This window comes from Microcebus murinus, chromosome 3, assembly GCF_040939455.1.
Source record: "Microcebus murinus isolate Inina chromosome 3, M.murinus_Inina_mat1.0, whole genome shotgun sequence".
NCBI classification, from domain to species: domain Eukaryota; kingdom Metazoa; phylum Chordata; class Mammalia; order Primates; family Cheirogaleidae; genus Microcebus; species Microcebus murinus.
The window spans coordinates 115,991,379-116,015,406 of NC_134106.1; the positions used below are offsets into that span (position 1 = coordinate 115,991,379).

General features: G+C 62.6%; 6 pseudogenes; all 6 read right to left on the minus strand.

Moving 5' to 3' along the window:
• Window positions 1–1,338: 1,338 nt before the first annotated feature.
• LOC142870154 (uncharacterized) lies at window positions 1,339–1,457 on the minus strand (annotated as a pseudogene).
• A 3,824-nt stretch (window positions 1,458–5,281) lies between these two features.
• On the minus strand, window positions 5,282–5,401 carry LOC142870201 (uncharacterized; annotated as a pseudogene).
• Window positions 5,402–9,219: 3,818 nt separating this feature from the next.
• LOC142870202 (uncharacterized) lies at window positions 9,220–9,339 on the minus strand (annotated as a pseudogene).
• Window positions 9,340–13,157: 3,818 nt separating this feature from the next.
• On the minus strand, window positions 13,158–13,277 carry LOC142870204 (uncharacterized; annotated as a pseudogene).
• A 3,818-nt stretch (window positions 13,278–17,095) lies between these two features.
• LOC142870155 (uncharacterized) lies at window positions 17,096–17,214 on the minus strand (annotated as a pseudogene).
• Window positions 17,215–21,043: 3,829 nt separating this feature from the next.
• LOC142870205 (uncharacterized) lies at window positions 21,044–21,163 on the minus strand (annotated as a pseudogene).
• Window positions 21,164–24,028: the final 2,865 nt, after the last annotated feature.

The following is a 24,028-nucleotide window of genomic DNA, read 5'->3' on the forward strand; positions in this document are numbered from 1 at the left end:
GTGGGTAAATAAAATGTGGCGCGTGGACACCACGGAGTGCTATTCGGCTATGAGGAGCAGCGGTGAGGGGGCACCTCTCGTGGTTCTCCTGGCCAGAGCTGGAACCCGTTCCAGTAAGCCAAGTATCCCAAGAATGGACACACGAGCACCACGTGCTCGCGCTCACCAGCAAATGGGTACGAACCGATGGACACCTAAGTGGACACAGAGGAATCACCTTCTTCGGGTGGGTGTCGGGCGGGTGGGGGGAGGGGATGGGCATACACATCCATTAGGAATGGGGTGGGTACGCACCGACTGGGGGATGGGCGCACTTGAAGCTCTGACCCGAGGGGGGAGGCTGGGAGAGGGCAACGCACCCGACCTTAACATTGGTGCCCCCACAATATGCTGGAACAACATGAGAGGTAAATGAATAAGAACACGGGGGGGGGGGGGAGGGGGGCACGGGCAACACATGTCACCTTAATACTTGGACTCCCATCATCTGCTTGAAAAGAGAGAGAAAAGAAAATGCAATAATAGAGATAAGAGACACTTTTTAAAAATAATGAATCCGGCCGGGCGCTGTGGCTCACGCCTGTAATCCTAGCTCTTGGGAGGCCGAGGCGGGCGGATTGCTCAAGGTCAGGAGTTCAAAACCAGCCTGAGCAAGAGCGAGACCCCGTCTCTACTATAAATAGAAAGAAATTAATTGGCCAACTGATATATATATAAAAAATTAGCGGGGCATGGTGGCGCATGCCTGCAGTCCCAGCTACCCTGGAGGCTGAGGCAGAAGGATCACTCGAGCCCAGGAGTTTGAAGTTGCTGTGAGCTAGGCTGACGCCACGGCACTCACTCTAGCCTGGGCAACAAACCGAGACTCTGTCTCAAAAAAAAAAAAAAAAAATGAATCCGAAGAGAAAAGTAAAAGGAGGCCTGTGGAGCAGGTCTGGGTGTGACTCCGGATCCCCGAACATCAGGTGCCACCACCAAAGATTCCTACGTGTAGCCCATAGAACCCCAAAAGCAACGGGAGGAGTTCTGGTCACATACTCCCTCAAAATGACATCCTGGCCTTCTTCTGGAACTCCCTCCCCTCTCAGACTCTCAAGGTTTCCTCCAGCGTGTCGGCTCCCACAGAGCAGACCTTTGGTCTGAGACCTGACTGTCCAGAAGCCACGCATGCTGCCGCGTGGCGGCGGTGTCACGGCTCGGGACAAGAGGAGGCCCAACGGCGCGGGCTGGGGCGCCAGGCACCGCGGCGGGCGCTGAGGGTGGGGGTCACCCCCACCCCGGGCCGCCCCCGCACTCCCAGAAACGCGACAGAACCAGAGGCAAAAAAAAAAAAGAAGAAGCCTACGGCACCCGGTATTCCCGGGCGGTCTCCCATCCAAGTTCTAACCAGGCCCGACCCTGCTTAGCTTCCGAGACCAGACGGGATCGGGCGCGTTCGGGGTGGTGTGGCCGTGGACGGCGGAGGGCGCCCCTGCCCCGCTCAAGAAGCCGAGCCTCTCTGCGCTTCCCCGCCGCCTCCTCCCGCCCCAGGCCCCGCGCCGGGTCGGGCCTGTTGAGTTCGCCGGCCGGGTCCCGCGGGCTCCGAGGGACGGGGGGTGACAGGCGGGGCGGGCAGGGAGCGGCGGGCCGGGGTTGGGGGCTGTCTCTGTACACACACACACTCACACTCACACTCACTCACTCACTCACACTCACACAAGATGCGCCTCCACGGCTGGACCCGCCCAGGTGGAGACCTTCAAGCCCCCCTCCTCTCCTCGCCTGGCCTCCTTCACCTCCCCGCCCCCCACCCCCAGCGCGCCGGGGCCGCAGACTGCGCACGGGCGGGAGGGGCGGGGCGCTCGCCCTTTGACCCCAGCCAGGGGCGGCCCTCCCCCACAACCCCTTTCAGCTGCGCCCCCCACCCTGTGGCCCGGCGGCCGCCTATTCCCCCGGGCCAGGGCTGGGGCACAGCGCACGGGGGAGGGGAGCCAGTGTATGGGGCGTCTCTCTCTCTCGGGATGTGTCCCATGGGTGGGGTTGGGTGGGGTGGCGTGGTTTGTGGGGCGCTGAAGAAATCAGTCCCCTCCATCTCCTCCCTCTGGAAAACACCCAAGCCCTTGGAGAACTGCCCGCACCGCTACCGTGGGGGCCGGGACCCTCCTCTGTGTCCTCCTGTGGCCCAGTCCAAGGGGCCTGGGCCTGGCCGGGGCTGCACTGGACCCCAACCACCCTGGCGTGTGGACTCGCTAAAAATCGGCCATTAGATATTGGATTCCAGCGTCATTGAGGTCATTTCACTAATGAGTGCACCGCAAAGAGTTTCCTAATCCATCTGTGAGGGTGGCAACCGAAAGAGAATTTTAGAGCTGACAGAATAGGCGAGGAAAGGCATAGGAGATTTCCACACCCAGTAAGGAAGCCTTTCCCGAAGTGGAAGAAAGAAAGGAGCAAACAGAGACACCGGTAGCCCGCCCGGATCAGAGTCTGCCCCTGAGAGAAAGTACCCTGACCAGGTTCACCCGTGGGTGGGTCGCGAGCTAGCGGCATTCAGAAGAGCGAGGCCCGCAGTCTGTGCAGAAGACACCTGCACTCGGGTGTGTGTGGCGGCACAATTCACAAGCAGCTCCAGATGTTAAACCAAGGAGAAGCCAGGGAGTTCCCAACGCCCCAGGTGTCCTCAGCCCACGACTGGCTGCTGTGGGAATGCGAAGCCCGGCTCCTTGTCTCAGAGCGGGGCAACCAGGAGGTGTGATGTCCACCCCGGGGTTCCCAGGAGGATCAGACTGAAGCTGGGACTTGGCCTGAAAGTGTCCCCTCGCATGGCCACCCCCTTCCCCTTCCTGCACCTCTACTCCTGGTGCCCCTCCATCCAGGGGCCAGACCTTAAAGAGTCACCCGCAAGAGAATCCTGGTCCCAAAGGAGCCTTCTGGGGGACCCCTGCTGAGAGAGGTTGTGGGCATGGCCCGCTGGGGCTCTGCCCGACCCAGGGCTGAGAGATGCAACCTCCCAGCTCTGGGTCCCTGCAGGAAGTGTTGGCAAGCACAGGGCCAGTCCTCCAAAGGCCCAGGTGCAGGGAGCCCAGGCCAAGCATCCCGTGGAAGAAGCCACATGCTGTGCCACCCCGGGGAACACCACTGCAGGCCACGGCCCTTCCCACCTCCTCCTCCTCCTCCTCCTCCTCCTCCTCCTCCCACCCCGCCCCCGCCCCCACATGGCACAGGGCCCAGAGACACCTCAGACACTTGCTACCCAAAGTGCAAAGGGCATCAGTTGCTCCTCCAAACCCCCCCCCAGCCCAGCAGACCACGTTGTCCAGCCAGCCCCCGGGCCTCCCTGGGGTGCCCAGCACAAAAGTGCAGACACCCACCGGACCCTCAATCTCAGTTTTCGGATGTTTTTGCCACTCTAAGGACCCGCAGGCCAGCTGGGCCTTCTGGCAGGACAGAGAGCCCCGGAATCCGACGTGGAGAGCTGGGTATACGTCCCCATGAGGAGGCGGTCCCCACCTCCGCGGCTATCCCCTTGCGGGGAGCGGCAGCCGCGGGGCCTCAGAGAAGACACCAGGCTGGGCCCCCACGGCACAGCGGGAGCACGTCCCCCGCAGGCCACTTAGCGACGGCGGCCAGCCGGCGGACGGTTGGGTTGCACGAGACGCTGCGGCCGCCCTGCTACCGGGTTCCTGGGAGGGCGTCCTGGAACCAGCGTCCACACCAAGCCCTTGGAAGGCCCAGGCGACGGAGGAGCCCCGTCAGGCAGGGGCCGAGGACGGTGACGGCCCGGGCGGGGACGAGCGTGTCAGGCAGGGGCAGAGGACGGTGACAGGTGATAGGCCGGGCGGGAAGGAGTCAGTCAGGCAGGGGCCGTGGAGGAGACGGGCTGGGTAAGGGTTAGGGTTAGTGTCAGGGCACAAGTCACAATCGCAAAGACCTGGAAGCCACCCGAGTGCCCATCGACCCACGAGTGGGTAAATAAAATGTGGCGCGTGGACACCACGGAGTGCTATTCGGCTATGAGGAGCAGCGGTGAGGGGGCACCTCTCGTGGTTCTCCTGGCCAGAGCTGGAACCCGTTCCAGTAAGCCAAGTATCCCAAGAATGGACACACGAGCACCACGTGCTCACGCTCACCAGCAAATGGGTACGAACCGATGGACACCTAAGTGGACACAGAGGAATCACCTTCTTCGGGTGGGTGTCGGGCGGGTGGGGGGAGGGGATGGGCATACACATCCATTAGGAATGGGGTGGGTACGCACCGACTGGGGGATGGGCGCACTTGAAGCTCTGACCCGAGGGGGGAGGCTGGGAGAGGGCAACGCACCCGACCTTAACATTGGTGCCCCCACAATATGCTGGAACAACATGAGAGGTAAATGAATAAGAACACGGGGGGGGGGGGAGGGGGGCACGGGCAACACATGTCACCTTAATACTTGGACTCCCATCATCTGCTTGAAAAGAGAGAGAAAAGAAAATGCAATAATAGAGATAAGAGACACTTTTTAAAAATAATGAATCCGGCCGGGCGCTGTGGCTCACGCCTGTAATCCTAGCTCTTGGGAGGCCGAGGCGGGCGGATTGCTCAAGGTCAGGAGTTCAAAACCAGCCTGAGCAAGAGCGAGACCCCGTCTCTACTATAAATAGAAAGAAATTAATTGGCCAACTGATATATATATAAAAAATTAGCGGGGCATGGTGGCGCATGCCTGCAGTCCCAGCTACCCTGGAGGCTGAGGCAGAAGGATCACTCGAGCCCAGGAGTTTGAAGTTGCTGTGAGCTAGGCTGACGCCACGGCACTCACTCTAGCCTGGGCAACAAACCGAGACTCTGTCTCAAAAAAAAAAAAAAAAAATGAATCCGAAGAGAAAAGTAAAAGGAGGCCTGTGGAGCAGGTCTGGGTGTGACTCCGGATCCCCGAACATCAGGTGCCACCACCAAAGATTCCTACGTGTAGCCCATAGAACCCCAAAAGCAACGGGAGGAGTTCTGGTCACATACTCCCTCAAAATGACATCCTGGCCTTCTTCTGGAACTCCCTCCCCTCTCAGACTCTCAAGGTTTCCTCCAGCGTGTCGGCTCCCACAGAGCAGACCTTTGGTCTGAGACCTGACTGTCCAGAAGCCACGCATGCTGCCGCGTGGCGGCGGTGTCACGGCTCGGGACAAGAGGAGGCCCAACGGTGCGGGCTGGGGCGCCAGGCACCGCGGCGGGCGCTGAGGGTGGGGGTCACCCCCACCCCGGGCCGCCCCCGCACTCCCAGAAACGCGACAGAACCAGAGGCAAAAAAAAAAAAAGAAGAAGCCTACGGCACCCGGTATACACCGGGCGGTCTCCCATCCAAGTTCTAACCAGGCCCGACCCTGCTTAGCTTCCGAGACCAGACGGGATCGGGCGCGTTCGGGGTGGTGTGGCCGTGGACGGCGGAGGGCGCCCCTGCCCCGCTCAAGAAGCCGAGCCTCTCTGCGCTTCCCCGCCGCCTCCTCCCGCCCCAGGCCCCGCGCCGGGTCGGGCCTGTTGAGTTCGCCGGCCGGGTCCCGCGGGCTCCGAGGGACGGGGGGTGACAGGCGGGGCGGGCAGGGAGCGGCGGGCCGGGGTTGGGGGCTGTCTCTGTACACACACACACTCACACTCACACTCACTCACTCACTCACACTCACACAAGATGCGCCTCCACGGCTGGACCCGCCAAGGTGGAGACCTTCAAGCCCCCCTCCTCTCCTCGCCTGGCCTCCTTCACCTCCCCGCCCCCCACCCCCAGCGCGCCGGGGCCGCAGACTGCGCACGGGCGGGAGGGGCGGGGCGCTCGCCCTTTGACCCCAGCCAGGGGCGGCCCTCCCCCACAACCCCTTTCAGCTGCGCCCCCCACCCTGTGGCCCGGCGGCCGCCTATTCCCCCGGGCCAGGGCTGGGGCACAGCGCACGGGGGAGGGGAGCCAGTGTATGGGGCGTCTCTCTCTCTCGGGATGTGTCCCATGGGTGGGGTGGTGTGGTTTGTGGGGCGCTGAAGAAATCAGTCCCCTCCATCTCCTCCCTCTGGAAAACACCCAAGCCCTTGGAGAACTGCCCGCACCGCTACCGTGGGGGCCGGGACCCTCCTCTGTGTCCTCCTGTGGCCCAGTCCAAGGGGCCTGGGCCTGGCCGGGGCTGCACTGGACCCCAACCACCCTGGCGTGTGGACTCGCTAAAAATCGGCCATTAGATATTGGATTCCAGCGTCATTGAGGTCATTTCACTAATGAGTGCACCGCAAAGAGTTTCCTAATCCATCTGTGAGGGTGGCAACCGAAAGAGAATTTTAGAGCTGACAGAATAGGCGAGGAAAGGCATAGGAGATTTCCACACCCAGTAAGGAAGCCTTTCCCGAAGTGGAAGAAAGAAAGGAGCAAACAGAGACACCGGTAGCCCGCCCGGATCAGAGTCTGCCCCTGAGAGAAAGTACCCTGACCAGGTTCACCCGTGGGTGGGTCGCGAGCTAGCGGCACTCAGAAGAGCGAGGCCCGCAGTCTGTGCAGAAGACACCTGCACTCGGGTGTGTGTGGCGGCACAATTCACAAGCAGCTCCAGATGTTAAGCCAAGGAGAAGCCAGGGAGTTCCCAACGCCCCAGGTGTCCTCAGCCCACGACTGGCTGCTGTGGGAATGCGAAGCCCGGCTCCTTGTCTCAGAGCGGGGCAACCAGGAGGTGTGATGTCCACCCCGGGGTTCCCAGGAGGATCAGACTGAAGCTGGGACTTGGCCTGAAAGTGTCCCCTCGCATGGCCACCCCCTTCCCCTTCCTGCTCCTCTACTCCTGGTGCCCCTCCATCCAGGGGCCAGACCTTAAAGAGTCACCCGCAAGAGAATCCTGGTCCCAAAGGAGCCTTCTGGGGGACCCCTGCTGAGAGAGGTTGTGGGCATGGCCCGCTGGGGCTCTGCCCGACCCAGGGCTGAGAGATGCAACCTCCCAGCTCTGGGTCCCTGCAGGAAGTGTTGGCAAGCACAGGGCCAGTCCTCCAAAGGCCCAGGTGCAGGGAGCCCAGGCCAAGCAGCCTGTGGAAGAAGCCACATGCTGTGCCACCCCGGGGAACACCACTGCAGGCCACGGCCCTTCCCACCTCCTCCTCCTCCTCCTCCTCCTCCTCCTCCCACCCCGCCCCCGCCCCCGCCCCCACATGGCACAGGGCCCAGAGACACCTCAGACACTTGCTACCCAAAGTGCAAAGGGCATCAGTTGCTCCTCCAAACCCCCCCCCCCAGCCCAGCAGACCACGTTGTCCAGCCAGCCCCCGGGCCTCCCTGGGGTGCCCAGCACAAAAGTGCAGACACCCACCGGACCCTCAATCTCAGTTTTCGGATGTTTTTGCCACTCTAAGGACCCGCAGGCCAGCTGGGCCTTCTGGCAGGACAGAGAGCCCCGGAATCCGACGTGGAGAGCTGGGTATACGTCCCCATGAGGAGGCGGTCCCCACCTCCGCGGCTATCCCCTTGCGGGGAGCGGCAGCCGCGGGGCCTCAGAGAAGACACCAGGCTGGGCCCCCACGGCACAGCGGGAGCACGTCCCCCGCAGGCCACTTAGCGACGGCGGCCAGCCGGCGGACGGTTGGGTTGCACGAGACGCTGCGGCCGCCCTGCTACCGGGTTCCTGGGAGGGCGTCCTGGAACCAGCGTCCACACCAAGCCCTTGGAAGGCCCAGGCGACGGAGGAGCCCCGTCAGGCAGGGGCCGAGGACGGTGACGGCCCGGGCGGGGACGAGCGTGTCAGGCAGGGGCAGAGGACGGTGACAGGTGATAGGCCGGGCGGGAAGGAGTCAGTCAGGCAGGGGCCGTGGAGGAGACGGGCTGGGTAAGGGTTAGGGTTAGTGTCAGGGCACAAGTCACAATCGCAAAGACCTGGAAGCCACCCGAGTGCCCATCGACCCACGAGTGGGTAAATAAAATGTGGCGCGTGGACACCACGGAGTGCTATTCGGCTATGAGGAGCAGCGGTGAGGGGGCACCTCTCGTGGTTCTCCTGGCCAGAGCTGGAACCCGTTCCAGTAAGCCAAGTATCCCAAGAATGGACACACGAGCACCACGTGCTCGCGCTCACCAGCAAATGGGTACGAACCGATGGACACCTAAGTGGACACAGAGGAATCACCTTCTTCGGGTGGGTGTCGGGCGGGTGGGGGGAGGGGATGGGCATACACATCCATTAGGAATGGGGTGGGTACGCACCGACTGGGGGATGGGCGCACTTGAAGCTCTGACCCGAGGGGGGAGGCTGGGAGAGGGCAACGCACCCGACCTTAACATTGGTGCCCCCACAATATGCTGGAACAACATGAGAGGTAAATGAATAAGAACACGGGGGGGGGGGAGGGGGGCACGGGCAACACATGTCACCTTAATACTTGGACTCCCATCATCTGCTTGAAAAGAGAGAGAAAAGAAAATGCAATAATAGAGATAAGAGACACTTTTTAAAAATAATGAATCCGGCCGGGCGCTGTGGCTCACGCCTGTAATCCTAGCTCTTGGGAGGCCGAGGCGGGCGGATTGCTCAAGGTCAGGAGTTCAAAACCAGCCTGAGCAAGAGCGAGACCCCGTCTCTACTATAAATAGAAAGAAATTAATTGGCCAACTGATATATATATAAAAAATTAGCGGGGCATGGTGGTGCATGCCTGCAGTCCCAGCTACCCTGGAGGCTGAGGCAGAAGGATCACTCGAGCCCAGGAGTTTGAAGTTGCTGTGAGCTAGGCTGACGCCACGGCACTCACTCTAGCCTGGGCAACAAACCGAGACTCTGTCTCAAAAAAAAAAAAAAAAAAATGAATCCGAAGAGAAAAGTAAAAGGAGGCCTGTGGAGCAGGTCTGGGTGTGACTCCGGATCCCCGAACATCAGGTGCCACCACCAAAGATTCCTACGTGTAGCCCATAGAACCCCAAAAGCAACGGGAGGAGTTCTGGTCACATACTCCCTCAAAATGACATCCTGGCCTTCTTCTGGAACTCCCTCCCCTCTCAGACTCTCAAGGTTTCCTCCAGCGTGTCGGCTCCCACAGAGCAGACCTTTGGTCTGAGACCTGACTGTCCAGAAGCCACGCATGCTGCCGCGTGGCGGCGGTGTCACGGCTCGGGACAAGAGGAGGCCCAACGGCGCGGGCTGGGGCGCCAGGCACCGCGGCGGGCGCTGAGGGTGGGGGTCACCCCCACCCCGGGCCGCCCCCGCACTCCCAGAAACGCGACAGAACCAGAGGCAAAAAAAGAAAAGAAGAAGCCTACGGCACCCGGTATACACCGGGCGGTCTCCCATCCAAGTTCTAACCAGGCCCGACCCTGCTTAGCTTCCGAGACCAGACGGGATCGGGCGCGTTCGGGGTGGTGTGGCCGTGGACGGCGGAGGGCGCCCCTGCCCCGCTCAAGAAGCCGAGCCTCTCTGCGCTTCCCCGCCGCCTCCTCCCGCCCCAGGCCCCGCGCCGGGTCGGGCCTGTTGAGTTCGCCGGCCGGGTCCCGCGGGCTCCGAGGGACGGGGGGTGACAGGCGGGGCGGGCAGGGAGCGGCGGGCCGGGGTTGGGGGCTGTCTCTGTACACACACACACTCACACTCACACTCACTCACTCACTCACACTCACACAAGATGCGCCTCCACGGCTGGACCCGCCAAGGTGGAGACCTTCAAGCCCCCCTCCTCTCCTCGCCTGGCCTCCTTCACCTCCCCGCCCCCCACCCCCAGCGCGCCGGGGCCGCAGACTGCGCACGGGCGGGAGGGGCGGGGCGCTCGCCCTTTGACCCCAGCCAGGGGCGGCCCTCCCCCACAACCCCTTTCAGCTGCGCCCCCCACCCTGTGGCCCGGCGGCCGCCTATTCCCCCGGGCCAGGGCTGGGGCACAGCGCACGGGGGAGGGGAGCCAGTGTATGGGGCGTCTCTCTCTCTCGGGATGTGTCCCATGGGTGGGGTGGTGTGGTTTGTGGGGCGCTGAAGAAATCAGTCCCCTCCATCTCCTCCCTCTGGAAAACACCCAAGCCCTTGGAGAACTGCCCGCACCGCTACCGTGGGGGCCGGGACCCTCCTCTGTGTCCTCCTGTGGCCCAGTCCAAGGGGCCTGGGCCTGGCCGGGGCTGCACTGGACCCCAACCACCCTGGCGTGTGGACTCGCTAAAAATCGGCCATTAGATATTGGATTCCAGCGTCATTGAGGTCATTTCACTAATGAGTGCACCGCAAAGAGTTTCCTAATCCATCTGTGAGGGTGGCAACCGAAAGAGAATTTTAGAGCTGACAGAATAGGCGAGGAAAGGCATAGGAGATTTCCACACCCAGTAAGGAAGCCTTTCCCGAAGTGGAAGAAAGAAAGGAGCAAACAGAGACACCGGTAGCCCGCCCGGATCAGAGTCTGCCCCTGAGAGAAAGTACCCTGACCAGGTTCACCCGTGGGTGGGTCGCGAGCTAGCGGCACTCAGAAGAGCGAGGCCCGCAGTCTGTGCAGAAGACACCTGCACTCGGGTGTGTGTGGCGGCACAATTCACAAGCAGCTCCAGATGTTAAGCCAAGGAGAAGCCAGGGAGTTCCCAACGCCCCAGGTGTCCTCAGCCCACGACTGGCTGCTGTGGGAATGCGAAGCCCGGCTCCTTGTCTCAGAGCGGGGCAACCAGGAGGTGTGATGTCCACCCCGGGGTTCCCAGGAGGATCAGACTGAAGCTGGGACTTGGCCTGAAAGTGTCCCCTCGCATGGCCACCCCCTTCCCCTTCCTGCTCCTCTACTCCTGGTGCCCCTCCATCCAGGGGCCAGACCTTAAAGAGTCACCCGCAAGAGAATCCTGGTCCCAAAGGAGCCTTCTGGGGGACCCCTGCTGAGAGAGGTTGTGGGCATGGCCCGCTGGGGCTCTGCCCGACCCAGGGCTGAGAGATGCAACCTCCCAGCTCTGGGTCCCTGCAGGAAGTGTTGGCAAGCACAGGGCCAGTCCTCCAAAGGCCCAGGTGCAGGGAGCCCAGGCCAAGCAGCCTGTGGAAGAAGCCACATGCTGTGCCACCCCGGGGAACACCACTGCAGGCCACGGCCCTTCCCACCTCCTCCTCCTCCTCCTCCTCCTCCTCCTCCCACCCCGCCCCCGCCCCCGCCCCCACATGGCACAGGGCCCAGAGACACCTCAGACACTTGCTACCCAAAGTGCAAAGGGCATCAGTTGCTCCTCCAAACCCCCCCCCCCAGCCCAGCAGACCACGTTGTCCAGCCAGCCCCCGGGCCTCCCTGGGGTGCCCAGCACAAAAGTGCAGACACCCACCGGACCCTCAATCTCAGTTTTCGGATGTTTTTGCCACTCTAAGGACCCGCAGGCCAGCTGGGCCTTCTGGCAGGACAGAGAGCCCCGGAATCCGACGTGGAGAGCTGGGTATACGTCCCCATGAGGAGGCGGTCCCCACCTCCGCGGCTATCCCCTTGCGGGGAGCGGCAGCCGCGGGGCCTCAGAGAAGACACCAGGCTGGGCCCCCACGGCACAGCGGGAGCACGTCCCCCGCAGGCCACTTAGCGACGGCGGCCAGCCGGCGGACGGTTGGGTTGCACGAGACGCTGCGGCCGCCCTGCTACCGGGTTCCTGGGAGGGCGTCCTGGAACCAGCGTCCACACCAAGCCCTTGGAAGGCCCAGGCGACGGAGGAGCCCCGTCAGGCAGGGGCCGAGGACGGTGACGGCCCGGGCGGGGACGAGCGTGTCAGGCAGGGGCAGAGGACGGTGACAGGTGATAGGCCGGGCGGGAAGGAGTCAGTCAGGCAGGGGCCGTGGAGGAGACGGGCTGGGTAAGGGTTAGGGTTAGTGTCAGGGCACAAGTCACAATCGCAAAGACCTGGAAGCCACCCGAGTGCCCATCGACCCACGAGTGGGTAAATAAAATGTGGCGCGTGGACACCACGGAGTGCTATTCGGCTATGAGGAGCAGCGGTGAGGGGGCACCTCTCGTGGTTCTCCTGGCCAGAGCTGGAACCCGTTCCAGTAAGCCAAGTATCCCAAGAATGGACACACGAGCACCACGTGCTCGCGCTCACCAGCAAATGGGTACGAACCGATGGACACCTAAGTGGACACAGAGGAATCACCTTCTTCGGGTGGGTGTCGGGCGGGTGGGGGGAGGGGATGGGCATACACATCCATTAGGAATGGGGTGGGTACGCACCGACTGGGGGATGGGCGCACTTGAAGCTCTGACCCGAGGGGGGAGGCTGGGAGAGGGCAACGCACCCGACCTTAACATTGGTGCCCCCACAATATGCTGGAACAACATGAGAGGTAAATGAATAAGAACACGGGGGGGGGGGAGGGGGGCACGGGCAACACATGTCACCTTAATACTTGGACTCCCATCATCTGCTTGAAAAGAGAGAGAAAAGAAAATGCAATAATAGAGATAAGAGACACTTTTTAAAAATAATGAATCCGGCCGGGCGCTGTGGCTCACGCCTGTAATCCTAGCTCTTGGGAGGCCGAGGCGGGCGGATTGCTCAAGGTCAGGAGTTCAAAACCAGCCTGAGCAAGAGCGAGACCCCGTCTCTACTATAAATAGAAAGAAATTAATTGGCCAACTGATATATATATAAAAAATTAGCGGGGCATGGTGGCGCATGCCTGCAGTCCCAGCTACCCTGGAGGCTGAGGCAGAAGGATCACTCGAGCCCAGGAGTTTGAAGTTGCTGTGAGCTAGGCTGACGCCACGGCACTCACTCTAGCCTGGGCAACAAACCGAGACTCTGTCTCAAAAAAAAAAAAAAAAAAATGAATCCGAAGAGAAAAGTAAAAGGAGGCCTGTGGAGCAGGTCTGGGTGTGACTCCGGATCCCCGAACATCAGGTGCCACCACCAAAGATTCCTACGTGTAGCCCATAGAACCCCAAAAGCAACGGGAGGAGTTCTGGTCACATACTCCCTCAAAATGACATCCTGGCCTTCTTCTGGAACTCCCTCCCCTCTCAGACTCTCAAGGTTTCCTCCAGCGTGTCGGCTCCCACAGAGCAGACCTTTGGTCTGAGACCTGACTGTCCAGAAGCCACGCATGCTGCCGCGTGGCGGCGGTGTCACGGCTCGGGACAAGAGGAGGCCCAACGGCGCGGGCTGGGGCGCCAGGCACCGCGGCGGGCGCTGAGGGTGGGGGTCACCCCCACCCCGGGCCGCCCCCGCACTCCCAGAAACGCGACAGAACCAGAGGCAAAAAAAGAAAAGAAGAAGCCTACGGCACCCGGTATACACCGGGCGGTCTCCCATCCAAGTTCTAACCAGGCCCGACCCTGCTTAGCTTCCGAGACCAGACGGGATCGGGCGCGTTCGGGGTGGTGTGGCCGTGGACGGCGGAGGGCGCCCCTGCCCCGCTCAAGAAGCCGAGCCTCTCTGCGCTTCCCCGCCGCCTCCTCCCGCCCCAGGCCCCGCGCCGGGTCGGGCCTGTTGAGTTCGCCGGCCGGGTCCCGCGGGCTCCGAGGGACGGGGGGTGACAGGCGGGGCGGGCAGGGAGCGGCGGGCCGGGGTTGGGGGCTGTCTCTGTACACACACACACTCACACTCACACTCACTCACTCACTCACACTCACACAAGATGCGCCTCCACGGCTGGACCCGCCAAGGTGGAGACCTTCAAGCCCCCCTCCTCTCCTCGCCTGGCCTCCTTCACCTCCCCGCCCCCCACCCCCAGCGCGCCGGGGCCGCAGACTGCGCACGGGCGGGAGGGGCGGGGCGCTCGCCCTTTGACCCCAGCCAGGGGCGGCCCTCCCCCACAACCCCTTTCAGCTGCGCCCCCCACCCTGTGGCCCGGCGGCCGCCTATTCCCCCGGGCCAGGGCTGGGGCACAGCGCACGGGGGAGGGGAGCCAGTGTATGGGGCGTCTCTCTCTCTCGGGATGTGTCCCATGGGTGGGGTGGTGTGGTTTGTGGGGCGCTGAAGAAATCAGTCCCCTCCATCTCCTCCCTCTGGAAAACACCCAAGCCCTTGGAGAACTGCCCGCACCGCTACCGTGGGGGCCGGGACCCTCCTCTGTGTCCTCCTGTGGCCCAGTCCAAGGGGCCTGGGCCTGGCCGGGGCTGCACTGGACCCCAACCACCCTGGCGTGTGGACTCGCTAAAAATCGGCCATTAGATATTGGATTCCAGCGTCATTGAGGTCATTTCACTAATGAGTGCACCGCAAAGAGTTTCCTAATCCATCTGTGAGGGTGGCAACCGAAAGAGAATTTTAGAGCTGACAGAATAGGCGAGGAAAGGCATAGGAGATTTCCACACCCAGTAAGGAAGCCTTTCCCGAAGTGGAAGAAAGAAAGGAGCAAACAGAGACACCGGTAGCCCGCCCGGATCAGAGTCTGCCCCTGAGAGAAAGTACCCTGACCAGGTTCACCCGTGGGTGGGTCGCGAGCTAGCGGCACTCAGAAGAGCGAGGCCCGCAGTCTGTGCAGAAGACACCTGCACTCGGGTGTGTGTGGCGGCACAATTCACAAGCAGCTCCAGATGTTAAGCCAAGGAGAAGCCAGGGAGTTCCCAACGCCCCAGGTGTCCTCAGCCCACGACTGGCTGCTGTGGGAATGCGAAGCCCGGCTCCTTGTCTCAGAGCGGGGCAACCAGGAGGTGTGATGTCCACCCCGGGGTTCCCAGGAGGATCAGACTGAAGCTGGGACTTGGCCTGAAAGTGTCCCCTCGCATGGCCACCCCCTTCCCCTTCCTGCTCCTCTACTCCTGGTGCCCCTCCATCCAGGGGCCAGACCTTAAAGAGTCACCCGCAAGAGAATCCTGGTCCCAAAGGAGCCTTCTGGGGGACCCCTGCTGAGAGAGGTTGTGGGCATGGCCCGCTGGGGCTCTGCCCGACCCAGGGCTGAGAGATGCAACCTCCCAGCTCTGGGTCCCTGCAGGAAGTGTTGGCAAGCACAGGGCCAGTCCTCCAAAGGCCCAGGTGCAGGGAGCCCAGGCCAAGCAGCCTGTGGAAGAAGCCACATGCTGTGCCACCCCGGGGAACACCACTGCAGGCCACGGCCCTTCCCACCTCCTCCTCCTCCTCCTCCTCCTCCTCCTCCCACCCCGCCCCCGCCCCCGCCCCCACATGGCACAGGGCCCAGAGACACCTCAGACACTTGCTACCCAAAGTGCAAAGGGCATCAGTTGCTCCTCCAAACCCCCCCCCCCAGCCCAGCAGACCACGTTGTCCAGCCAGCCCCCGGGCCTCCCTGGGGTGCCCAGCACAAAAGTGCAGACACCCACCGGACCCTCAATCTCAGTTTTCGGATGTTTTTGCCACTCTAAGGACCCGCAGGCCAGCTGGGCCTTCTGGCAGGACAGAGAGCCCCGGAATCCGACGTGGAGAGCTGGGTATACGTCCCCATGAGGAGGCGGTCCCCACCTCCGCGGCTATCCCCTTGCGGGGAGCGGCAGCCGCGGGGCCTCAGAGAAGACACCAGGCTGGGCCCCCACGGCACAGCGGGAGCACGTCCCCCGCAGGCCACTTAGCGACGGCGGCCAGCCGGCGGACGGTTGGGTTGCACGAGACGCTGCGGCCGCCCTGCTACCGGGTTCCTGGGAGGGCGTCCTGGAACCAGCGTCCACACCAAGCCCTTGGAAGGCCCAGGCGACGGAGGAGCCCCGTCAGGCAGGGGCCGAGGACGGTGACGGCCCGGGCGGGGACGAGCGTGTCAGGCAGGGGCAGAGGACGGTGACAGGTGATAGGCCGGGCGGGAAGGAGTCAGTCAGGCAGGGGCCGTGGAGGAGACGGGCTGGGTAAGGGTTAGGGTTAGTGTCAGGGCACAAGTCACAATCGCAAAGACCTGGAAGCCACCCGAGTGCCCATCGACCCACGAGTGGGTAAATAAAATGTGGCGCGTGGACACCACGGAGTGCTATTCGGCTATGAGGAGCAGCGGTGAGGGGGCACCTCTCGTGGTTCTCCTGGCCAGAGCTGGAACCCGTTCCAGTAAGCCAAGTATCCCAAGAATGGACACACGAGCACCACGTGCTCGCGCTCACCAGCAAATGGGTACGAACCGATGGACACCTAAGTGGACACAGAGGAATCACCTTCTTCGGGTGGGTGTCGGGCGGGTGGGGGGAGGGGATGGGCATACACATCCATTAGGAATGGGGTGGGTACGCACCGACTGGGGGATGGGCGCACTTGAAGCTCTGACCCGAGGGGGGAGGCTGGGAGAGGGCAACGCACCCGACCTTAACATTGGTGCCCCCACAATATGCTGGAACAACATGAGAGGTAAATGAATAAGAACACGGGGGGGGGGGAGGGGGGCACGGGCAACACATGTCACCTTAATACTTGGACTCCCATCATCTGCTTGAAAAGAGAGAGAAAAGAAAATGCAATAATAGAGATAAGAGACACTTTTTAAAAATAATGAATCCGGCCGGGCGCTGTGGCTCACGCCTGTAATCCTAGCTCTTGGGAGGCCGAGGCGGGCGGATTGCTCAAGGTCAGGAGTTCAAAACCAGCCTGAGCAAGAGCGAGACCCCGTCTCTACTATAAATAGAAAGAAATTAATTGGCCAACTGATATATATATAAAAAATTAGCGGGGCATGGTGGCGCATGCCTGCAGTCCCAGCTACCCTGGAGGCTGAGGCAGAAGGATCACTCGAGCCCAGGAGTTTGAAGTTGCTGTGAGCTAGGCTGACGCCACGGCACTCACTCTAGCCTGGGCAACAAACCGAGACTCTGTCTCAAAAAAAAAAAAAAAAAAATGAATCCGAAGAGAAAAGTAAAAGGAGGCCTGTGGAGCAGGTCTGGGTGTGACTCCGGATCCCCGAACATCAGGTGCCACCACCAAAGATTCCTACGTGTAGCCCATAGAACCCCAAAAGCAACGGGAGGAGTTCTGGTCACATACTCCCTCAAAATGACATCCTGGCCTTCTTCTGGAACTCCCTCCCCTCTCAGACTCTCAAGGTTTCCTCCAGCGTGTCGGCTCCCACAGAGCAGACCTTTGGTCTGAGACCTGACTGTCCAGAAGCCACGCATGCTGCCGCGTGGCGGCGGTGTCACGGCTCGGGACAAGAGGAGGCCCAACGGCGCGGGCTGGGGCGCCAGGCACCGCGGCGGGCGCTGAGGGTGGGGGTCACCCCCACCCCGGGCCGCCCCCGCACTCCCAGAAACGCGACAGAACCAGAGGCAAAAAAAAAAAAGAAGAAGCCTACGGCACCCGGTATTCCCGGGCGGTCTCCCATCCAAGTTCTAACCAGGCCCGACCCTGCTTAGCTTCCGAGACCAGACGGGATCGGGCGCGTTCGGGGTGGTGTGGCCGTGGACGGCGGAGGGCGCCCCTGCCCCGCTCAAGAAGCCGAGCCTCTCTGCGCTTCCCCGCCGCCTCCTCCCGCCCCAGGCCCCGCGCCGGGTCGGGCCTGTTGAGTTCGCCGGCCGGGTCCCGCGGGCTCCGAGGGACGGGGGGTGACAGGCGGGGCGGGCAGGGAGCGGCGGGCCGGGGTTGGGGGCTGTCTCTGTACACACACACACTCACACTCACACTCACTCACTCACTCACACTCACACAAGATGCGCCTCCACGGCTGGACCCGCCCAGGTGGAGACCTTCAAGCCCCCCTAAGCCCCCCTCCTCTCCTCGCCTGGCCTCCTTCACCTCCCCGCCCCCCACCCCCAGCGCGCCGGGGCCGCAGACTGCGCACGGGCGGGAGGGGCGGGGCGCTCGCCCTTTGACCCCAGCCAGGGGCGGCCCTCCCCCACAACCCCTTTCAGCTGCGCCCCCCACCCTGTGGCCCGGCGGCCGCCTATTCCCCCGGGCCAGGGCTGGGGCACAGCGCACGGGGGAGGGGAGCCAGTGTATGGGGCGTCTCTCTCTCTCGGGATGTGTCCCATGGGTGGGGTGGTGTGGTTTGTGGGGCGCTGAAGAAATCAGTCCCCTCCATCTCCTCCCTCTGGAAAACACCCAAGCCCTTGGAGAACTGCCCGCACCGCTACCGTGGGGGCCGGGACCCTCCTCTGTGTCCTCCTGTGGCCCAGTCCAAGGGGCCTGGGCCTGGCCGGGGCTGCACTGGACCCCAACCACCCTGGCGTGTGGACTCGCTAAAAATCGGCCATTAGATATTGGATTCCAGCGTCATTGAGGTCATTTCACTAATGAGTGCACCGCAAAGAGTTTCCTAATCCATCTGTGAGGGTGGCAACCGAAAGAGAATTTTAGAGCTGACAGAATAGGCGAGGAAAGGCATAGGAGATTTCCACACCCAGTAAGGAAGCCTTTCCCGAAGTGGAAGAAAGAAAGGAGCAAACAGAGACACCGGTAGCCCGCCCGGATCAGAGTCTGCCCCTGAGAGAAAGTACCCTGACCAGGTTCACCCGTGGGTGGGTCGCGAGCTAGCGGCACTCAGAAGAGCGAGGCCCGCAGTCTGTGCAGAAGACACCTGCACTCGGGTGTGTGTGGCGGCACAATTCACAAGCAGCTCCAGATGTTAAGCCAAGGAGAAGCCAGGGAGTTCCCAACGCCCCAGGTGTCCTCAGCCCACGACTGGCTGCTGTGGGAATGCGAAGCCCGGCTCCTTGTCTCAGAGCGGGGCAACCAGGAGGTGTGATGTCCACCCCGGGGTTCCCAGGAGGATCAGACTGAAGCTGGGACTTGGCCTGAAAGTGTCCCCTCGCATGGCCACCCCCTTCCCCTTCCTGCTCCTCTACTCCTGGTGCCCCTCCATCCAGGGGCCAGACCTTAAAGAGTCACCCGCAAGAGAATCCTGGTCCCAAAGGAGCCTTCTGGGGGACCCCTGCTGAGAGAGGTTGTGGGCATGGCCCGCTGGGGCTCTGCCCGACCCAGGGCTGAGAGATGCAACCTCCCAGCTCTGGGTCCCTGCAGGAAGTGTTGGCAAGCACAGGGCCAGTCCTCCAAAGGCCCAGGTGCAGGGAGCCCAGGCCAAGCAGCCTGTGGAAGAAGCCACATGCTGTGCCACCCCGGGGAACACCACTGCAGGCCACGGCCCTTCCCACCTCCTCCTCCTCCTCCTCCTCCTCCTCCTCCCACCCCGCCCCCGCCCCCGCCCCCACATGGCACAGGGCCCAGAGACACCTCAGACACTTGCTACCCAAAGTGCAAAGGGCATCAGTTGCTCCTCCAAACCCCCCCCCCCAGCCCAGCAGACCACGTTGTCCAGCCAGCCCCCGGGCCTCCCTGGGGTGCCCAGCACAAAAGTGCAGACACCCACCGGACCCTCAATCTCAGTTTTCGGATGTTTTTGCCACTCTAAGGACCCGCAGGCCAGCTGGGCCTTCTGGCAGGACAGAGAGCCCCGGAATCCGACGTGGAGAGCTGGGTATACGTCCCCATGAGGAGGCGGTCCCCACCTCCGCGGCTATCCCCTTGCGGGGAGCGGCAGCCGCGGGGCCTCAGAGAAGACACCAGGCTGGGCCCCCACGGCACAGCGGGAGCACGTCCCCCGCAGGCCACTTAGCGACGGCGGCCAGCCGGCGGACGGTTGGGTTGCACGAGACGCTGCGGCCGCCCTGCTACCGGGTTCCTGGGAGGGCGTCCTGGAACCAGCGTCCACACCAAGCCCTTGGAAGGCCCAGGCGACGGAGGAGCCCCGTCAGGCAGGGGCCGAGGACGGTGACGGCCCGGGCGGGGACGAGCGTGTCAGGCAGGGGCAGAGGACGGTGACAGGTGATAGGCCGGGCGGGAAGGAGTCAGTCAGGCAGGGGCCGTGGAGGAGACGGGCTGGGTAAGGGTTAGGGTTAGTGTCAGGGCACAAGTCACAATCGCAAAGACCTGGAAGCCACCCGAGTGCCCATCGACCCACGAGTGGGTAAATAAAATGTGGCGCGTGGACACCACGGAGTGCTATTCGGCTATGAGGAGCAGCGGTGAGGGGGCACCTCTCGTGGTTCTCCTGGCCAGAGCTGGAACCCGTTCCAGTAAGCCAAGTATCCCAAGAATGGACACACGAGCACCACGTGCTCGCGCTCACCAGCAAATGGGTACGAACCGATGGACACCTAAGTGGACACAGAGGAATCACCTTCTTCGGGTGGGTGTCGGGCGGGTGGGGGGAGGGGATGGGCATACACATCCATTAGGAATGGGGTGGGTACGCACCGACTGGGGGATGGGCGCACTTGAAGCTCTGACCCGAGGGGGGAGGCTGGGAGAGGGCAACGCACCCGACCTTAACATTGGTGCCCCCACAATATGCTGGAACAACATGAGAGGTAAATGAATAAGAACACGGGGGGGGGGGAGGGGGGCACGGGCAACACATGTCACCTTAATACTTGGACTCCCATCATCTGCTTGAAAAGAGAGAGAAAAGAAAATGCAATAATAGAGATAAGAGACACTTTTTAAAAATAATGAATCCGGCCGGGCGCTGTGGCTCACGCCTGTAATCCTAGCTCTTGGGAGGCCGAGGCGGGCGGATTGCTCAAGGTCAGGAGTTCAAAACCAGCCTGAGCAAGAGCGAGACCCCGTCTCTACTATAAATAGAAAGAAATTAATTGGCCAACTGATATATATATAAAAAATTAGCGGGGCATGGTGGCGCATGCCTGCAGTCCCAGCTACCCTGGAGGCTGAGGCAGAAGGATCACTCGAGCCCAGGAGTTTGAAGTTGCTGTGAGCTAGGCTGACGCCACGGCACTCACTCTAGCCTGGGCAACAAACCGAGACTCTGTCTCAAAAAAAAAAAAAAAAAAAATGAATCCGAAGAGAAAAGTAAAAGGAGGCCTGTGGAGCAGGTCTGGGTGTGACTCCGGATCCCCGAACATCAGGTGCCACCACCAAAGATTCCTACGTGTAGCCCATAGAACCCCAAAAGCAACGGGAGGAGTTCTGGTCACATACTCCCTCAAAATGACATCCTGGCCTTCTTCTGGAACTCCCTCCCCTCTCAGACTCTCAAGGTTTCCTCCAGCGTGTCGGCTCCCACAGAGCAGACCTTTGGTCTGAGACCTGACTGTCCAGAAGCCACGCATGCTGCCGCGTGGCGGCGGTGTCACGGCTCGGGACAAGAGGAGGCCCAACGGCGCGGGCTGGGGCGCCAGGCACCGCGGCGGGCGCTGAGGGTGGGGGTCACCCCCACCCCGGGCCGCCCCCGCACTCCCAGAAACGCGACAGAACCAGAGGCAAAAAAAGAAAAGAAGAAGCCTACGGCACCCGGTATACACCGGGCGGTCTCCCATCCAAGTTCTAACCAGGCCCGACCCTGCTTAGCTTCCGAGACCAGACGGGATCGGGCGCGTTCGGGGTGGTGTGGCCGTGGACGGCGGAGGGCGCCCCTGCCCCGCTCAAGAAGCCGAGCCTCTCTGCGCTTCCCCGCCGCCTCCTCCCGCCCCAGGCCCCGCGCCGGGTCGGGCCTGTTGAGTTCGCCGGCCGGGTCCCGCGGGCTCCGAGGGACGGGGGGTGACAGGCGGGGCGGGCAGGGAGCGGCGGGCCGGGGTTGGGGGCTGTCTCTGTACACACACACACTCACACTCACACTCACTCACTCACTCACACTCACACAAGATGCGCCTCCACGGCTGGACCCGCCAAGGTGGAGACCTTCAAGCCCCCCTCCTCTCCTCGCCTGGCCTCCTTCACCTCCCCGCCCCCCACCCCCAGCGCGCCGGGGCCGCAGACTGCGCACGGGCGGGAGGGGCGGGGCGCTCGCCCTTTGACCCCAGCCAGGGGCGGCCCTCCCCCACAACCCCTTTCAGCTGCGCCCCCCACCCTGTGGCCCGGCGGCCGCCTATTCCCCCGGGCCAGGGCTGGGGCACAGCGCACGGGGGAGGGGAGCCAGTGTATGGGGCGTCTCTCTCTCTCGGGATGTGTCCCATGGGTGGGGTGGTGTGGTTTGTGGGGCGCTGAAGAAATCAGTCCCCTCCATCTCCTCCCTCTGGAAAACACCCAAGCCCTTGGAGAACTGCCCGCACCGCTACCGTGGGGGCCGGGACCCTCCTCTGTGTCCTCCTGTGGCCCAGTCCAAGGGGCCTGGGCCTGGCCGGGGCTGCACTGGACCCCAACCACCCTGGCGTGTGGACTCGCTAAAAATCGGCCATTAGATATTGGATTCCAGCGTCATTGAGGTCATTTCACTAATGAGTGCACCGCAAAGAGTTTCCTAATCCATCTGTGAGGGTGGCAACCGAAAGAGAATTTTAGAGCTGACAGAATAGGCGAGGAAAGGCATAGGAGATTTCCACACCCAGTAAGGAAGCCTTTCCCGAAGTGGAAGAAAGAAAGGAGCAAACAGAGACACCGGTAGCCCGCCCGGATCAGAGTCTGCCCCTGAGAGAAAGTACCCTGACCAGGTTCACCCGTGGGTGGGTCGCGAGCTAGCGGCACTCAGAAGAGCGAGGCCCGCAGTCTGTGCAGAAGACACCTGCACTCGGGTGTGTGTGGCGGCACAATTCACAAGCAGCTCCAGATGTTAAGCCAAGGAGAAGCCAGGGAGTTCCCAACGCCCCAGGTGTCCTCAGCCCACGACTGGCTGCTGTGGGAATGCGAAGCCCGGCTCCTTGTCTCAGAGCGGGGCAACCAGGAGGTGTGATGTCCACCCCGGGGTTCCCAGGAGGATCAGACTGAAGCTGGGACTTGGCCTGAAAGTGTCCCCTCGCATGGCCACCCCCTTCCCCTTCCTGCTCCTCTACTCCTGGTGCCCCTCCATCCAGGGGCCAGACCTTAAAGAGTCACCCGCAAGAGAATCCTGGTCCCAAAGGAGCCTTCTGGGGGACCCCTGCTGAGAGAGGTTGTGGGCATGGCCCGCTGGGGCTCTGCCCGACCCAGGGCTGAGAGATGCAACCTCCCAGCTCTGGGTCCCTGCAGGAAGTGTTGGCAAGCACAGGGCCAGTCCTCCAAAGGCCCAGGTGCAGGGAGCCCAGGCCAAGCAGCCTGTGGAAGAAGCCACATGCTGTGCCACCCCGGGGAACACCACTGCAGGCCACGGCCCTTCCCACCTCCTCCTCCTCCTCCTCCTCCTCCTCCTCCCACCCCGCCCCCGCCCCCGCCCCCACATGGCACAGGGCCCAGAGACACCTCAGACACTTGCTACCCAAAGTGCAAAGGGCATCAGTTGCTCCTCCAAACCCCCCCCCCCAGCCCAGCAGACCACGTTGTCCAGCCAGCCCCCGGGCCTCCCTGGGGTGCCCAGCACAAAAGTGCAGACACCCACCGGACCCTCAATCTCAGTTTTCGGATGTTTTTGCCACTCTAAGGACCCGCAGGCCAGCTGGGCCTTCTGGCAGGACAGAGAGCCCCGGAATCCGACGTGGAGAGCTGGGTATACGTCCCCATGAGGAGGCGGTCCCCACCTCCGCGGCTATCCCCTTGCGGGGAGCGGCAGCCGCGGGGCCTCAGAGAAGACACCAGGCTGGGCCCCCACGGCACAGCGGGAGCACGTCCCCCGCAGGCCACTTAGCGACGGCGGCCAGCCGGCGGACGGTTGGGTTGCACGAGACGCTGCGGCCGCCCTGCTACCGGGTTCCTGGGAGGGCGTCCTGGAACCAGCGTCCACACCAAGCCCTTGGAAGGCCCAGGCGACGGAGGAGCCCCGTCAGGCAGGGGCCGAGGACGGTGACGGCCCGGGCGGGGACGAGCGTGTCAGGCAGGGGCAGAGGACGGTGACAGGTGATAGGCCGGGCGGGAAGGAGTCAGTCAGGCAGGGGCCGTGGAGGAGACGGGCTGGGTAAGGGTTAGGGTTAGTGTCAGGGCACAAGTCACAATCGCAAAGACCTGGAAGCCACCCGAGTGCCCATCGACCCACGAGTGGGTAAATAAAATGTGGCGCGTGGACACCACGGAGTGCTATTCGGCTATGAGGAGCAGCGGTGAGGGGGCACCTCTCGTGGTTCTCCTGGCCAGAGCTGGAACCCGTTCCAGTAAGCCAAGTATCCCAAGAATGGACACACGAGCACCACGTGCTCGCGCTCACCAGCAAATGGGTACGAACCGATGGACACCTAAGTGGACACAGAGGAATCACCTTCTTCGGGTGGGTGTCGGGCGGGTGGGGGGAGGGGATGGGCATACACATCCATTAGGAATGGGGTGGGTACGCACCGACTGGGGGATGGGCGCACTTGAAGCTCTGACCCGAGGGGGGAGGCTGGGAGAGGGCAACGCACCCGACCTTAACATTGGTGCCCCCAC